Here is an 18,600-nt window from a genome sequence, read left to right on the forward strand (position 1 = left end):
AGCTGGGGTAAAGTGAGAGTAGCATCGACATACGTACACTACCGAATGGAAAATACTTAGCTAGTGGGAAGCAGCAGCATAGCACAGGGAGATCAGCTCGGTGCTTTGCGATGACCTAGAGGGTTGGGATAGGGAGGGTGGGAGGGAGGCTCAAGAGGGAGGGGATATGGGGACATTTGTAGGCATATGGCTGATTAGCTTTGGTGTACAGCAGAAACTAACACAGTACTGTGAAGCAATTATACTCCAGTAAAGATCTATTTAAGTACGCCCCCTCGACGTCCTTGCCATCTTCCGTACTGCAGTCTGTGGACCCCAGCCTCCGCTTCCTCTCGCCATGGATCCCAACTGCTCCTGTGCCGCAGGTGGATCCTGCACGTGTACCGGCTCCTGCAAATGCAAAGAGTGCAAACGCACCTCCTGCAAGAAGAGCTGCTGCTCCTGCTGCCCCGTGAGCTATGCCAAGTGTGCCCAGGGCTGCATCTGCAAAGGGGCCTTGGACGAGGGCAGCTGCTGGGCCTGAAGGAGGGGAGGACCTGCTCCCAGGTGTAAATAGAGCAACATGCACAAACCTGCATTTTTTTTATACAACCTGACGCGTTTGCTACGTTCCTCTTTTTTTTTTTTTTTTTTTGACCTATAAAATACAAGAATGATAATAAAAGTGGTTGGCTTTAAAAAAAAAATCTATTTAAAGAAATATTTATAGGGCTTCCCTGGTGGCACAGTGGTTGAGAGTCTGCCTGCCAATGCAGGGGACACAGGTTCAAGCCCTGGTCTGGGAAGATCCCACATGCCGCGGAGCAACTGGGCCCATGAGCCACAACTACGGAGCCTGCGCGTCTGGAGCCTGTGCTCCACAACAAGAGAGGCCGCGATAGTGAGTGGCCGGCGCACCACGATGAAGAGTGGCCCCCGCTTGCCGCAACTAGAGAAAGCCCTCGCACAGAAACAAAGACCCAACCCAGCCAAAAAAAATAATTAATTAATTTAAAAAAAAATCTTACATTTAAAAAAAAAAATTTATATATTGTTCAAATGGCCATACTACCCAAGGCAATCTACAGATTTAATGCAATACCTATCAAATTACCCATGACATTTTTGACAGAACTAGAACATATAATCTTAAAATTTATATGGAACCATAAAAGACTCAGAATTGCCAAAGCAATCCTGACGAAAAAGAACAAAGCAGGAGGCATAACCCTCACAGACTTCAGACAATTCTACAAAGCTCCAGTAATCAAAACAGCATGGTATTGGCACAAAAACAGACATATGGATCAATGGAACAGAATAGAGAGCCCAGAAATAAACCAACACACCTATGGTCAATTAATCTTCAACAAAGGAGGCAAGAATATACAATGGGAAAAAGACAGTCTCTTCAGCAAGTGGTGTTGGGAAAGTTGGACAGCCACATGTAAATCAGTGAAGTTAGAACAAACCCTCACACCATACACAAAAGTAAACTCAAAATGGCTTAAAGACTTAAACATAAGACGTGACACCATGAAACTCCTAGAAGAGATCATAGGCAAAACATTCTCTGACATAAATCGTACCAATGTTTCCTTAGGTCAGTCTCCCAAGGCACTAGAAATAAAAACAAAAATAAACAAATGGGACCTAATCAAACTTACAAGCTTTTGCACAGCAAAGGTAACCATAAACAAAACGAAAAAACAACCTATGGAATGGGAGAAAATATTTGCAAACAATGGGACTGACAAGGGCTTAATTTCCAAAATATGCAAACAGCACATACAACTCAATAACAAAAAAACGAACAACCCAATCGAAAAATGGGCAGAAGACCTAATAGACATTTCTCCAAAGAAGAAATACATATGGCCAATGGACACATGAAAAATGATCAACATTGCTAATTATTAGAGAAATGCAAATCAAAACTATGAGGTACCACCTCACACCAGTCAGAATGGCCAACATTAAAAAGTCTACAAATAACAAATTCTGGAGAGGGTGTGGAGAAAGGGAACCCTCCTACACTGTTGGTGGGAATGTAAGTTGGTGCAGCCTATGGAGAACAGTATGCAGGTTCCTTAAAAAACTAAAAATAGAGCTACCATATGATCCAGCAACCCCACTCCTGGGCGTATATCCAGAGAAAGGATACATGCACCCCAGTGTTCACTGCAGCGCTGTTTACAATAGCCAAGACATAGAAACAACCTAAATGTCCACTAACAGATGAATGGATAAAGAAGATGTGGTACATGTATACAATGGAATACTACTCAGCAATAAAAAAGAGTGACATAATGCCATTTGCAGCAACATGGATGGACCTAGAGATTATCATACTAAGTGAAGTAAGTCAGAAAGAGAAGGACAAATACCATATGATATCACTTATACGTGGAATCTAAAATAGGACACAAATGAACCTATCTACAAAACAGAAACAGACTCACAGACATAGAGAACAGACTTGTGGTTGCCAAGGCGGGGTGTGGGAGGGAGGGATGGAGTGGGAGGTTGGGGTTGGCAGATGTAAACTGTTATATGCAGAATGGATAAACAAGATCCTACTGTATAGAACAGGGAACTATATTCAATATCCTGTGATAAACCATAATGGAAAAGAATATAAAAAAAGAATGTATATATATGTATAACTGAATCACTTGGCTATACAACAGAAATTAACACAACATTTCAAATCAATTATACTTCAATAAAAAAAAGATTTGTTTAACACAAAGAAGGCAATATATAAGGAACAGGAACAACAAGAGATGAAACAAGTAGAAAACAAACAGCAAAATTGCAGACCAACTCTAACCACATCAGTAATACATTAAATGTGAATGAACTAAATCTCCCTTCAAAAGGCAGAGGTGTCTTCAAAAGGCAGAGGTGTCTTAGACTGGATTAAAAAGCAAGATCCAACTATATGCTGTGTACAAGAAAGTAAAAGGATAGAAAAGGATATACCATGCAAACAAAACCATGAGAGGGCTGGACTGGTCATATTAATAACAAACAAAACAGGCTTTAAGATAAAGATTATTACTGTAGACAAAGAAGAACATTTCATAATGACTACAAGGTCAATATGGCATAAGGATATAACAATTATAAATGTATATGTCTATGATAAAAATGGCCCAAAATACATGAAGATTTTAATACTCCTCTCTGTAATTGATAGAAAAAGTAGTCAGAAAATCAGGAAGGATACAGAACATTTGAGTAACACTATCAAGAAAATTTACCTAATTGACCTTTATAAGACTCCACCTAACAAAAAGCAGAATATACATTCTTTTAAAGTGTACTTGGAGCCTTCACCAGAATATACCAAGTATTGGGCCAAAATTAAGTCTCAGCATGTTTAAAAGGATTGAAATCATACAGAGTATACTCCTTAAACACAAAAGAATTAAAGTAGAAATTAATGCAGAAAGAAATGTGGGAACACTCCCCCATTAAATACATAGAAGTTAAACAACACGCTTCTAAATAACTCATGCTCAAAAAAAGACATCACAAAGGAAATTAGAAAAATATCTGGACCTGAAGGAAAATTTTAAAAACATATCAAAATGTGCAGGGTTTAATTAAAGCAGTGCTTAGAGGGAAATTTATATATTTAAATGCTTATATTAGGGAAAAAAAGGTATAAAAAATAATTATCTAAGTTTCCATACTAAGAAGCTAGAAAAGGAGAAGAAATTAAACCCAAATTAAGTACAAGAATGGAAGTAATAAAGGGAAGAGCAGAAATTAATAAAATAGAAACAAGAAAATCAATGAAACTAAAATTTCCAGTATAAACTGGAAGATCTAAAAAAGATGCACAGCAGGGTGACTGTAGTGAATAATACTGTACTGCATATTTCAAATTTGTTAATAGATTAAATCTTTTTTTTTTTTTTTTTTTTTATTTATTTTTGGCTGTGTTGGGTCTTCGGTTTGTGCGAGGGCTTTCTCTAGTTGCGGCAAGCGGGGGCCACTCTTCATCGCGGTGCGGGGACCGCTCTTCATCGCGGTGCGCGGGCCTTTCACTATCGCGGCCCCTCCCGTTGCGGGGCACAGGCTCCAGATGCGCAGGCTCAGTAGTTGTGGCTCACGGGCCCAGCTGCTCCGTGGCATGTGGGATCTTCCCAGACCAGGGCTCGAACCCGTGTCCCCTGCATTAGCAGGCAGATTCTCAACCACTGCGCCACCAGGGAAGCCCAATAGATTAAATCTTAAATGCTCTCATCACAAGAGAAAAAATTGTAACTATGTAGGGTGATGGATGTTGACTAGACTTGTGATGATCAATTTGCAATATATATAATATTGAATCATTACATTGTATACCTGTAACTAATATAATGTTATATCTCAATTATACCTCAAAATTCAAAAAGACTCAAGTCAAATTTTATGAGATGAAAACTATAATGGAATATACAAAGGGACACAGGAAACTTCTGGGGTGGTGGATTTGTTCTCATCTTGATGTGGTAAAGGTTTCACTAGTGTATATATATGTCAAAATGTATAAAATTATACCCCCTAAAATATGTAGTTTATTGTATGTTAATTATGGCTCAGTAAATCTGTTATGGAATAAATATAAACAAGAGAAGAAAAAGGACAGCAAGAGAATATTATGAACTTTATGCCAAGAAATTTGAAAACGTAAAGGAAATGGACAAATTTCTCCAAAGATAAAAATTACCAAAACTGACTCAAGAAGAAAGAGAAGATCTTAATATACCTATATGAATGAAAAAATTTGAATTGGTAATTTAAAACCTTCCCACAAAGAAAAGGCCAGGCCCAGATGACTTTCACTGGTGAATCCTAATCAAATACGTAAGGGAGAAATACTACCAATTCTGCAGAAACTCAGAAAATACAAGAAGCATTTCCCAATTCATTTCATGAGCCTAGTATTATCCTGATAGCAAAGCCAGACAAAGAAATCACAAGAAAAAAAATCCTATAGATATAGATATTTCTCATGGACATGGATACAAAAATATTTTTAAAGTATTAACAAATCAAACCCAGAAATATATACAAAGGATAATACATCATGGTTGTCTGAGGTTCATCTCAGAATGCAAGGTTAGCATAACATCCAAGCATCAGTAAATATATTACACCATATTATCACAGGAGGAAAATCATATAATCACCTCAGTAGATGCAGGAAAAGCATTTTCAGCATTTATGCACAATAAAAACTCTCAGCAAACTAGAATAGAAGGGAACTTCCTCAATGTAATAAAGAGCATCTGTGAAAAACCCACAGCTAGCATCACGTTTAATGGTGAAAGACAATGCTCGCTACCTCAAACCAGGAACAAAACAAGGATGTCTGCTCTCACCACTTCTATTCAACATTGTACCCTTACGCACCCATTAGAATGGGTAAGATTAAAAACAAACCAAAACACCTGACTATACCAGGTTATATTGTACGCTTGCAACTAATAATATAGAGTTAGATGTCAATTTTAAAAGACCCAAATCAAATTTTGAGGTGAAAACTATAATGGAACATACAAAGGAGCAAGGAAAGTTTGGGGATGATGGTGAGGATATAGGGAAACTGGTACCCTGTGCATTGCTTGTGGGAATGCATAATGGTACAGCCACTTAGACAAACTGCTTGACGGGCTTCCTAAAAAGCATTTTATCTCATGATCTAGTAATTCTAGCCCTAAATATCTACCTAAGCAAATTGAAAACAGACGTCCACACAAATATTTGTATGCCAATGATCACAGCAGTATTATTCATAATATCCAAAGAAATGGATCCAACCTAAACGTCCTCCAACAGGAGAATGTTGAACAAAAATGTATACATCCATGTTATGGAATACCATTTAGTAATTAAAAGGAAAATAAAACACTGATATGTGCTACAATGTGGAGGAACCTCAAAGACGTTATAGTAAGCAAAGAAAGCCAGACACAAAAGACCACATACTATCCGATTTCCTTGATATGAAATGCTATGAAAAGCAAAACTACAGTGAAAGAAATCACGTCAGTGGTTACCTGGGGCTGGAGATGTACTGCAAAGAGATACGAGGGAATGTTGGCAGTGCCAGAAGTATGCTAAACCTTGATTATGGGTGTGGATGCACAAGTGTATATATTTACCAAAATTCATTGAACTGTATGCTTAAAACGGGTGAAATGTATGGAATGCAAATTATACCTCAGTAAAGCTGTGGGAAAAAAAAACAGGAGCCAAGAAATTTGTTGTGGAGTTAAGAACTGTGGGAACCAGGAGCGATGCTCTGATCCATAATTCACATTTGGGTTGACATCTGTGTGCTACAAACTGCCAGCCTCCTGGGCAAGATTGACTGGGAAGATGAGCTGCCATGGAGACGGCACCCGGTCCAGTGGGGCAGAAAGGCATGTGACCCAGTCATTGCAAAGCAATGTGGCGAGGCTTCACAAGAGTTCCAAGTTCTTCAGGCACACGGAGAAGGGAGCCATCAACCCTTTCCGGGAGATGCCAGCCCTCCAGGGAAGCAAGGTGCCTCCTCAGAGCTGAGATAGTGAGGACATCAGACTGGCACTCTTCCTCCTCTTCCTGCCCACCCAAGTGCCAGGTGGCTGTCATTTCTTTTTTAATTAAAGTGTATTAAAATTTAATCTTGCCTAGAGAGTTCCTTGATCTCGGTGGGGTAGGGGCAGAGGTAGATAGCAAGAAGGAGAAAAAAAAAAAAAAAAAAAAAGAAGGAGAGCATTGCAGGTGGAGAAAACCACCTATGCAAAGACCCTGTGGCAGGACCTGGTGTGTTCAAGCAACTGAACAGAAGCCCTGTGTGAGCAATGCCGCAAAAGAGCCACAGAGGTCTGAGGTACAAACTGCCGCGTGTCCTAGGGCAGGGCAACATCTTATGATGTTATTCAGCTCCATTATTGTGTCTAATTGTCTCAGTGTGCTTTGTCCTGGCTCCACAGGTAACAACCCCCTGATGGCAGAGCCTATGCTTCACCTAGTTTCCTTATAAGCCTGCAAAGGAGGGAAGGAATGTTGATTGCAAGCCTACTCTGTAATTTGTGGGCGTTACAGCCTTTGATTCTTATATGGTGAGTAATTTTTAAGGATAAGGCAACTGAGGTCCAGAGAGGGGGAGTGACTTGCCCAGGGTCACACAGAGAGGCAGAGCTGGGATTCCAACCGTGGTCTGCCTGGCCTGAGCCCAGTACCACAACTAGCTAAGAGGTGTTCAGAAATCCCGGTGCCATGAGGCTGGGCCTGGCCTGCTCGTTTGGCTTATTCCCTAAATCCCAGAACCAGGAAAGGGAGCAGCAGGTGGGCAGTGTGCGGTGAGAGCCCCCAGCTAGCTTGGCCCCCTGCCTTAGTTCCCCTGGTGCTAAGGACGGGCACAATCATCTCGAGTGTGACTAAGGCTAGAAAGATGTGCTGAAAGTTAGATCAGAAACTAAGAGGAAGGAAGAGGTGTCCCTGGGAACTTCCCACCCCTGCCCCACAGTCATTTCCCAATCCTTCTACTGGTTTGACGGAGTTGATGGGAGAGCGGGCAGGAGGGAGGCGTGGGCCTGCTGGGCACAGCTGCAGCAAGCCGGGCCGGGGCGGGGGGAGCGGGTTGTGACTGCGACAGCCTTCTGGCCTCCCTGCCTCCGGCCCCGCCCCATACCACCCGGCCCACGTGAGGCTGCCCACATCCGTCCTCACTCCACAGACCCCTGAGGGGCTCCCCATCGCTCCAGGACAAAGCCCAGCTCCTCGCCTGACATCCACTGCCTGCTCCCCGAGGGGATCCCCCCACCCCTACCCCCGGTCACAACCTTCTGCTGCCCCCAAAAGCCTTTCCAAGCCCCATTTCATCTGCTCTTTGGCCAGGCAGGTCTCCTGCCACCTCAAGATTCCACTTCTGTTTTCCACGTATTGACTTTCGACTCTTGAAATCCTCCAACAAACCCCTTCTTGGTCCCCAAACCACCCCTGGTCGCCTTGATCCGGGGGACTCTAGCCAAGGTGGCCTGGTGTTTTGAATCACCTTTCTGAGGGCCTGTCCTGGGTCCTGGGTGATCGTAGGAGACCCCAAGTGAAGTCCTCCTTGGAGCACCTTTGCCATCCTGGGCAAAGCCAGTGCTCCCAGCCCCCAGCCCATGACCCCTTGCCCGGGAAGGCCCGCAGGTACACTGTGGCATCAGGCCAAAGGGTCGTGGTGACTTGATCCTGGGTCTGTCTCCCCCCCTGGATTGTGAGCCTCTGGGACATAGAAGGTGCTCAGGAAAAGTTGGCAGATGGAAAAGAGGGAGCAGGGAAAGAGGGAGATAGATGAAAGGGAGCGGGGAAGGGAAGGAAGGAGGGAGAGAAGGAGTGAAGGAGGAGGGAGGGAGGAGTCTAGGCTGGTACCCAACCCATAGGTGTGTTATCGAATAGAAAGAAATTATTCTAGATGCATCTGTTTGCTAAGGGGAAATTTACTACCTCCCAAAAAGGAAAACTTGCTGCTTTTACTTTTATAGCAGTAATACATGCTCATGTTAATTTTTTTTTTTTTTTTTTCTAGACCAAAGGCTGGTGAACTTTTTCTGTAAAGGGCCCTAAATAATTTAGGTTTTGTGGCTCACATATTCTCTCTACAGCATAGTCTTCTGATTTTTGTCTGTTTGTTCTTAATTCTCTGTAAAAATGTAGCAGTCATTCTCAGCTCATGAGCTGCACAAAATCCCCAATTCTAGATAACCCACAAACATACAGATAAGAAAGTGGACATCACCCTAAAACTCTCCTTCCAGAAATAGCCACTGCCAAACTTTTTGGTGTGTTTGTCTCTAGACTCCTTCTGGGCATGTGCATTATGTATATTTTGCCAAAATAGGATTATGTTCTTACATTGCTGTTTAATAACTGGCTTTTTCATTTAACAAAATAATGTGGGTCTAGCTCCACGCTGCTGAATACAGGTGGAGGATGTCGCGTTTGTGGCCGTGTTGCACTGCACTGTATGAGTCTAACGATCTCTTTGGTATATTTATTGAGGGCAGATGAGTTGCTGCCTCCAAACCCTCATTCAGTTTATTAAAAGAGATGAAAAGGCTAATGAGGGGACAGATCTTAGTGCCTGGCTACCAGGCACCCCTCCTACAGCAGACACGGAGAAACATTTCTCGCTGATGATTTTATTACGTACTTATCCCACTTCTCTGTGGTGAGGGCTGGGGGAGCAGAGAAATGGAAGCACAGACAGGCGCCTGCTTTGACCCCAAGGCTGATTTCGAGAGCAGACGCAGTCAGACTGAACAGGGAGCCCATTTGCTGGGAGCCGGGTGCAGGCGATACAGCAGCCTTTAGCCGCTGAGCATTTGGATGGGTCTTCAGGCAGGCGACACTGGCTCGGCCAGTCACCAGACGTTTGTCCTGCATGAGGGCAGCCGCTATTTAGAAACTCCTGGAGGGACAGTTCCTCACTTTCCAGGTGGGTGTTTGATGCCCTGGCAGACATGCCCCTGGAGGTCAGGAGAGGGGCGTCCTCCGCACATCCTAAGATGCTCCGATATTTGTAGGCCAGCAAAGGGGGGGGGGGGTGGCCGGGGGCTTCGATCACAATGATAACACATCGTTTCATGTATCGACCATGCACAGGCTTCATGACCTCATTTCAATCTCACATCCACCCAATGAGAATATCCCCACTTTACAGGTAAGGGACCTAAAGCACAGAGCAGTCAGGTTACTTGCCCAGGGTCACACAGTCCGGGAGTAGGAAACCCCAGACCTGCACCTGTGCCATCTGACTCAGAAGCCTGTATCCCACTGTGCAGACAGTAGGTACCCAAGGGAGGGGGTTGCTTCAGCGAAGGGGGAGAGCCCAGGGCTAGGAGTTAAGAGACCTGTTGTAGGGTCCACCACCTCTTAGGAGCAGGAGTTCTGGGGAACCTCTCAGCCTCTGCTTGCCAGAGCCCGCGTCCATCTCGGGGATGCCCCACACTTCCCTCAATGCACAGGAGGGCAGGTGGGAGACACAGACCAGAGGGTGGACCTGAACGTGCTTTAGGTCACATGATGTAAGGGGAGCTGCGCCGACGGGCCAACCTACAGGAAGATGTCATGGAGAAGGGGCACCGAGGCCAGAAATGAGGAAAGGGCACCACCAGCTGCAAAAGGCAACGCTGCTTCCAGGGACCAGGGGCCCTGAGTTCACAGGAACCCGACCCTCCTCTCTGTCCCCCTGCCCGATCCTGGTCCAGAACTCTCTTACCTTCCCTGGACTATCTTGCCAGCTGCCAACTGGGCTTCCTGCCACCTGTCTCCACCCTCTGTCCACCCTTCCCACCTTGCTACCGGCATCACTGCCTAAAACCTGATCCTGGTCATGTCACTCCCATGCTTCAGACCCTTCTGTGGTCCCCAGTGCCCTGGTTTGAGCTCGTTGGTGTGACAGAGAGCCCACCACTGTCCAGGTCCTGCCACCTCCCCCTTCATCTCTTCCATCACAAAAACTGCTTTGGCTCCCCCAAACGTGTCTCTGGACCTTTGCACATGCCGTTCCCTCTGATTGATGCTGTTCCCTCTGATGTGTCCCCTCCCATTTTCTGGCAGCCTCCGATACAGCCTTCAAGACTCATTTCCAGAATCACCGTCCCTGACCTCCAGGGCAGTCGGGTGTTGACCCCTCAGTGCACCGACAGAGTCTGGCACAAATAGTTCAATGAGTGGAAATCTCTATGTGCACATTCCTCCCGGCCCCGCAGGCACAGGGTCTTCTCATCTTCAGATCCCAGTGCCCACACTGGGGCCGGGCCCAGAGGCAGCCTTCAGCCGACAGCAGTTGGGTTAAGGGCCAGATGAAAGCCAGCGGGGCCTGATGGGCCTGGGGCCCAGCTCCGCTCACCGACCGCCAGCCCAGGGTCCCGGCCCACGGCCTGCACACCAGCCGGGGTGGAACCGGGGTGCAGCGGGGAGCCAGTGGGAACACAGCATCCGAGGCAAGAAGGTGCTTGTCTGAGAACCCAGCCAAGGGGTGACTTCACTGATGACTCAGCCCCGCAAACACGAAGGTGGGGGCCAGCCTTCCAGGGAGGGGCGGTGCCTGGGATGATTTGAACAGGCAAGGTGCACGCTTGGGGGCCAGAAAGTGGGGTGGATGAGTCAACGAAGGGGAGATGCCTTGCCCTAAAAAGGCAAGAGCTTCCCTCTCACAGGGCTCTGATGATCCCATCACACTCATTAAGAGAAAGAAAAGAAATAGGAGGGAAAAGCCTCAAACCTTAGAGCTGGCACTTTTTCTCAGAGGTAATTAACGATCATTCAGAAAGAATGGATGACACCATCCCTGGTTTGAGCCAAAAGCAAGAGCCCCAAGTGTATGTCAGGTACAGGGCCCTGAACCCAGCCCACTCCAAGGACACTGCCTGCCCTTCAGGTTCATCCTCCCGCCCCTGCAACCTGCCACCCCCCAAACGCGTCAGCCCCCTTCCCGAAGTGGGGGCATTTGCAAGCCCTCTGGTCCTCCGAGGCACATTCTGGCTTTCCCCCCAATATATCGGAGAATGGGGTTCCAAGCTGCTGTCTCTTACGTGTTCCCCAGCGCTCCAGGCTCTGTTGGGAGCTTCCGACACACACAATCCCCAGAGCTCACAACAGAACCATGAGGCGGGTCCTGGTGACCCGATATTAAGGTGAAGAAACTGAGATTGGGAAAGAGGAGGGGGAACTCGAGGTTAATGGTTAGTTGAGTGGTAGCACAGGACACTGTCCTTTTGGACAAAGGGACACATCAGTTGTCACTCTCAGGCAATGGCTGCTTTGCAGAGTCCCCTTACAGGATGAGCAGTGAGGATGCAGGGCAGGGACTACAGCAACAGAGCTGGCAGCCGTCAGGTGATGACTGGGTTACACTGGGTTACACAGACGGAGCTGGGAGGTAGACAGGGTCTGTGCTCCCAGGAGAGTCACATGGGGAACCCCCAGCCCTTAAAGACAGGGCAGAGGCCTGCCGGCCACCAGGTCCTGGGGGCCACTTTGTCTCCTGCCAGGAGGTTCCATGGGGACAGGAAGTTCATCCAGCTTCACCTGCCCCAGGAGGGAGCCGGGCACAGACAAGTCAGTTAATATCCGCCAGCTGAGCTGAACCAGAGGCGACCTTCCGGCAGGGCCAGTGTTATGGGTTGAATTGTGTCTTCCCAAAAAAGAGATGCCGAAGTACTAACCCCCAGTATCTCGGAATATGACCTTTGGAAACAGGGTGTTTGCAGAGGTAAGCAAGTTAAAATGGGGTCTTTAGGGTGGGCCCTAATCCAACACAACTGGTGGCCTTCTTTTTTTTTTTTTTTTATTTATTTTACTTATTTATTTTTGGCTACACTGGGTCTTCGTTGCTGCGTGCAGGCGGTGAGCGGGGGCTACTCTTCGCTGCGGTGCGCGGGCTTCTCATTGCGGTGGCTTCCCTTGTTGCAGAGCACGGGCTCTAGGCACGCGGGCTTCAGTAGTTGCAGCACGCGGGCTCAGTAGTTGTGGCTCACAGGCTCTAGAGCTCAGGCTCAGTAGTTTTGGCACACGGGCTTAGTTGCTTCACGGCATGTGGGATCTTCCCGGACCAGGGCTTGAACCCGTGTCCCCTGCATTGTCAGGCGGGTTCCAACCACTGTGCCACTAGGGAAGTCCCTGGTGGCCTTCTAAAGAGAGGAAGTTTGGACACAGAAACTGGCACACTCAGATGAAAGACATAGGGAGACACACAGGAGAGGACAACATGTGAAGATGGAGATCAGGATGAGGCTGCTACAGCCAAGGGAAGCCACAGACTGCCGGCGAGACCCCAGAAGCTGGGGACGAGGCCTGGGACAGATTCTCCCCCAGATCCCCGGAAGGAACCAACCCTGCCAACACTTCTAGCCTCCAGACCTGGGAGACAGCACGTGTCTTATTGAAAGCCACCTGGTTTGTGGGACTTTGTTCCAGCAGCCCTAAGAAAAGAATACAGTGGGTTTTGGGGGCGTGGAAACTGTGCACAGGGCCGTGTGCTCAGAAGGGCCCGTGCTTGGTATCATGTCCTGTGTTAGTCATCCTGAAGTTCTTAATTACTTTGGGACAGGGGTCCACGTTTTCACTTTGCACTGGGACCCGAAAATCACATAGGCGATCATGTTTTCAGACCTCTCTGGCAAAACCCCGCCACAAGCCCAGATATCTCCAGGGCGGCTCAGTCCTAGGCCAAGAACTTTATGGGCCCCAGGCCTGGCATGAGGGGGGTCCCAGCGTAGGGGCCTACTGGGCATCCTGCCACCTCGTTTCCCCAAAGACCTGCTCAGGAAGGGGTATCCTCATTGTACCCAGGATCAGGACTCCTGGGGTCTCTGGTCAACCCCAAGTCCTTCCAACTGTGAGCCCAAACCAGGCTAAACATTAGATTTTGCCAACAGGTAGTCACCAGGAGCCAAGAGACTTGGCCATAATCCCAGCCCCCTCCCTACTGCACTGTGACTTCTTTCCACTTGGTCCTAACTCAGGTCACATCAGCTAGGGTTTCTAGACCCCTCCCCAGAGCTCAGCATTGTGATTCTGCACAGAACTCCCAGTCAGTGCCTTCTGGGAACGGGGGCTCGCCATAGGGTGTAAGAATCAGTTTCTGTTTATTTCTTCTTTGAAAGACAAACGAATCCTTCTGGGAAGCAGGTCACCTGACGGTGGAGGATTTCCATCAGCAGCTTCTGCAGACAGCTAATGTGTTTTGTCCCACTGGATCGGCTCCCTTAACCCAGGGGCAGGAGGAGAGGGGGATGGAGAAGGGCAAAGGGGTCTGTTTCTCTGCAATGCTGAAGTCCTGCCCAAAGCAACACCGTGGATAATCACATCAACTCCCCGCGACAAGACAAGATAGAGAGATTACAATAAAGCCAGGATCGTTGAGGCTCACAGATAATCCCCCACATCTGACTTTAGCACCAAGTTTTAGGACACAGCAAACTTTCACCCATGTGGGCTGCTGAGAATTCCCTTTCTCACTTTGCCCCCACCTGCTGACATGGTACAGTGGTTCCGGGAGGAGGTGAGGGGCAGGAGGGAGGGGGAAGAGGGAAGAACGACCCCGGTGGTGGTGGTAGCCCGAGAACCAGCCCACCAGCTCTGATGTCCCCTGGCTCAGACTGGCTTTCCTCTCTCCCTTCCCCGGCCGATCCTCCTGGGCACCCTGGAAGACTCTGGCGGGCCATTCCTCCCTGCTCATTCTTTTCCTTAACACATTTTACCCGGATTATCCATTTGCCCATCTCTCTTCCTGACCAGATGATGCTTTCCTTCAAGCTAGAGTCTTCTTGATTTAATATTTGGCCTCTAGGCCTTGAATGGGACCTGGCACAGAGGAGGAGGTGTACCCTGAATCTTTCTGGGAGAGAACAGTCTAAGGAGGCAAGAAAGGAAAACCAGTGAGCAAGGCCAGACAAGAGACGGTCATGGTGACACTAGACCATCCACCATAGATCTGATGAGCGTGGTCTGATGTTGAACATACGGGTGAATGAAAGAATGAATGGATTAATGAAGCAGAGAAAGATCTTGGGGCCCAAGTGGAGACACAAGCCCAAACCCATTTTGGTGGTGAGAGAATTTGCAAGATGAGAGTGGGCGGGAAACTTTTGCCCTCTTTTCCTTTCACCAGGATCTGAGCAAACTGGAATCGTTGAAGCCCTCCTTGGGAGTAGCAGTCAGATAGTGACATTTATTAGGTAACCCCTGTGGCTCTTTTGAGCTGATTCCTGGCATAGACCCTGTGCCAGCAACCAGGGAAAGGAATGGACCCCCGACCCCCACCCCCGGAAGAGTTCAGACCAACCAGGGAATAGGGCAGCCATGGGCAGCTCACTGGCAGTGCCTGGAGCAAATTCCAGTGAATCTCAAGAAATTAAACTAAGCCCAAGGGGATGGGCAGGGCCATGTGGGGACAACCAGGGGAGATTTTGCACAGGACTATGAAATTATGCAGGTTTGCTTCATTATCAAGGTCGTGCCTGGGAATTTTGGAAACTACAGAGAAGTAATCATGTTACCTCCACCCCCAGCCCTTCCCAGGACAATTGCTATTTTATTTCGATGCATTTCCCTTTTATCTCTTTCTAGGTGCGGTTTTCTGTACAGAGGAGAGGAGAGGCGTGGGGCCCCCCATGAAGGAAGAGGCCACCCCATCACCCCTCCCATTCTTGGGTTCCGCGTGATTCCCACTGAGAAGTGCACGGCATCCCTGTTGGCAGAGGTGGGACCCTTTCCTAGGGGCCTCAGGGCTCCACCAGGTCTCTGGCATATTTTTACAAAGCTGATGGAACAATCCACCCTGCACAGGTGTGTGCAATCCTCTTTGGAAACTCAGGGACTCTAAGGAGGGGGCAGGAGGGCTTCTAGGCTGTCCAGGGCAAAGGAGCAGGGTCACTACCATGATGAGGGTCCGAGTGCAACCCCCCGGCTGCCCTAATTCATTCATTCATTCATTCATTCATTTGGTCCATCCATCAGTCAGCAAACCTTCTGGGGATCCAGAGAAAACTAATGCAGAGTCCCTGCCCATTAGGAGCTCTTGTTTTAGGGAAGGAGATGATTACAACTGGGCATGCTAAAGGCACCGTGGAGCTGCCAACTCTCACAGTAGCCCCGGTGGGTTCCCAGGGCACAGCAACTGGCCTCCTTGTCCCCCGCCCAGACACCAGAGCGGGGGGGACTCTGGGAGGCATCAGAACAAGGACTCCCTAAGGACACTCAGTAGTCGTGTCTTCCATCAGCCTGGGAATACTGGAGAGAGGAATTCTACAGAAAGTTCCCCAAGGGTGGAAGGATTGTCGCCTCATTAGACCAATCACTTACTGAGGATGCTAGATAGAAAAATACTTTATAAACTGGAAAACACTGGATGAAGTTGAGAGCAAAGAAGGCTATCTCTAAGAGCCTCCTGGGGGCAAGGGCTGTGCCTCCCCCATCAGACTGGAACTCCCTGAGTCAGGGGCTAGGCCTCTCCCATCAAACTGGAGGTTCCTGTTTTAATTCTGTAGTCCCAGAAGTTTCTGCGTCCAGGGTGTGCTTAGCGAACCCACTTGCCCCACTTAACGTGGATGCCGATGGACCATTAGCCCTCAGCATCAAGACTTAGCTGACGCATCTGAATACTTTCTGCTTCTTATAAATAAAATCCAGCTGAACTCTGATATCACATTTTTTAAACCATTTACTATATATATCACACAGTGCACAAGATAACTTGTACCATGTGGGAACAACATACTACACTAAATTTGGTATTTATTATTATACTAAATTTATTATACTAAAGTGTAAATGACCTTATAACACATATTTACCATCTTGGACTTAGAAGGAAACTTGGCGTCCCAGTTCTCAAACGTAGCTGCACATGGGATCACCTGGAAAATGATGATCTTTTAAAAATATTAATGCCCAAACTACACTTCAGAATCCATGGGGGTAAAATCCAGGCATTCATGTGTTTTAAATTCCCTAGGGATTCTGATATGTAGCCAAGTTTCAGCAGTGTTCTAGAACAACCTCCTTCCCAATACAGGAATCACAATTATTTATTCAACAGACATGTATAAAGCACCTACTCAGTGCCCCAAACCAGGATTGTCCCAATCTCTTCTACAATGACTCTGTCGGTTCTCCAGCCTCTTTTGCGGGGGGAGGGGGAATACTTCCAGTGATGGGGAGCTCACTGCCTCATGAGGCAGATCTTTTCCCAAGAGTTGGCTTTTAGGTAGTATGTAGGGAGGGAAGATGGGTTGGAAAGAGGAAACTAAGATGCATTGGGTCCTACTGTGTGCCAGCAATGGTGTGACATATTTTATAGGCACTATTTCATGGAAATCTCACCAGTGAGGTCGGGAGTACAACCACAGTATTGCAGATGAGGAAACTGGGGCTCAGAGAAGTGAGGAGACTTATCTGAGACCACTCAGCTTGTGGGTGGTGAAGCCAGACCCACACCCCAGACTGTCTCTTCGTTGGGATATTGGGGCTGGCGGGGCAGGGCAGGGGGTGGGGGTGAGGCACAGGCCAGGGATTATGTCTAGGTGTCCAGAAAGACCTTCCAGGTGTCCCACCAACTTCTAAATGCACACATTCCAGACACACTCCTTGCCCCAGTTTTCCTTCCCTCTTGTCCCTCAGGGCTGGGAGAGTCTGACAAACTCATTTTTCCAAAGTACTGGGGACCCGAGTCACACCTGTAGCAGGGTGCACTTAACACAGAAAAGGAGCCAAGTTGGGCAGGGCGATTTAGTCCTGCCTGAAGTCAGTCTGAAGGAATGACTATCTAGTGATGAGATAGGTGAGATCCTGCCGATAGGGAAACACACCCATCCTTGGCATTCCCAAACCATAGCCCAGAGCCGACGGCCCCACCTTCCCTAACCTCCCGAATGGGTACACCTGTGCAGCAATAACAACAGAACCCTGTTTCCTGTGCCCCTACTCTATGCCAGCTGCCTTCCCTCCTTTATTCTCAGCCCTCACAGCAGCCCTGCAAATTCAGGATCATCATGTTCCCTTTACAAACAGAAACAAGGCACAGACAAATCCACCTCCAGAGCCTGAGTTCTTGTTCACTTCAATCAGCATTTTTCAATCTGCAGGTTGTTACCCACTTGTGGACTGTGAAATCGATTTAGTGGCTCCTGAGCAGCATTTTTTAATAGAATAAGGTGGAAAAGAGTTTTTAAAAAATAGTGCATATAGTAAGGGAAGGCTGGTTTCATAAAACTTTTGTTTCAGGTGTGTGTGTGGTGTATGCAAAGTGGCGATGAAAAATATATTTCTTACGGTGAGTCGTGATCAAAATGTTCGAAAGCCAGTGCCCCACACCGTTGTCTCCATCATGCTACTAGAAAGTGGCTTTTTTCTTCCTGGGAAGGGATGAGGTGACAGTGAGCTTTGGGCTCCCAAATATGAGGGCTCTGGAGACCACAGGGTGAGCTCACTGCTATTTTACCTCTAGGACGCTTAGAGAGAGAGACAGAGGGCGTGAGCAGCCACCGTCACAGAGACCAGCAGTGGCTCCCTCTGCCAAGAGCTCATCCCATCCAGATGTTCCAGCCTGGTTTTCCATAACCTCCACCCCCAGCCAGTCTTTGAGAAAACCCCCAGGAGACAGCCCCAGGGGAAGGAGGCAGCATGAGGGGTGTGGGTTAGACACCAGGAAGACTTCAATGAGAGAATGCTGGAGTCCACAGCGAGCAAAGTGAGAAGTATGATGATAGAGCCTCCATCCCAGGCGGTCTTTGAAAGCAGAGGTGGGTTTTCTGTCTAGAACAGTTCAGCCAATGTTTCCTGCAGGCAGACAGGGTGGATCACGGGGCTCTCAGAAATCCCTGGATTGGGCAATTCTTCGACATTGTGGTCTGGGCAGAGGGCTGTGGCAGGTTGTGAGTATGGAGGGGGTGCAGGTGGGAAAGGGCGCAACTGGTGGGGGAAAGAACAGAGCCACCGTGGCAAGGAGAAAAGATCTTTGTGGCAAAAGTCTCCTTGTGCAGCCCAGCTCAACTCTCACCTCCTGAAGCAACTGGCATTCCTAGGATGAGCCCTGGAGTGGAGCTTTGGAGGCTCAGCTCCACCAACAAAAACCCTAAAGCA

The 18,600-nt window shown here is 47.7% G+C and overlaps 1 pseudogene; it reads left to right on the forward strand.

Annotated features, from left to right (window-relative positions):
- Nucleotides 1-337: 337 nt before the first annotated feature.
- On the forward strand, nucleotides 338-523 carry LOC137760862 (metallothionein-1A pseudogene; annotated as a pseudogene).
- Nucleotides 524-18,600: the final 18,077 nt, after the last annotated feature.

Source organism: Eschrichtius robustus, chromosome 3 (genome assembly GCF_028021215.1).
Source record: "Eschrichtius robustus isolate mEscRob2 chromosome 3, mEscRob2.pri, whole genome shotgun sequence".
NCBI lineage: Eukaryota > Metazoa > Chordata > Mammalia > Artiodactyla > Eschrichtiidae > Eschrichtius > Eschrichtius robustus.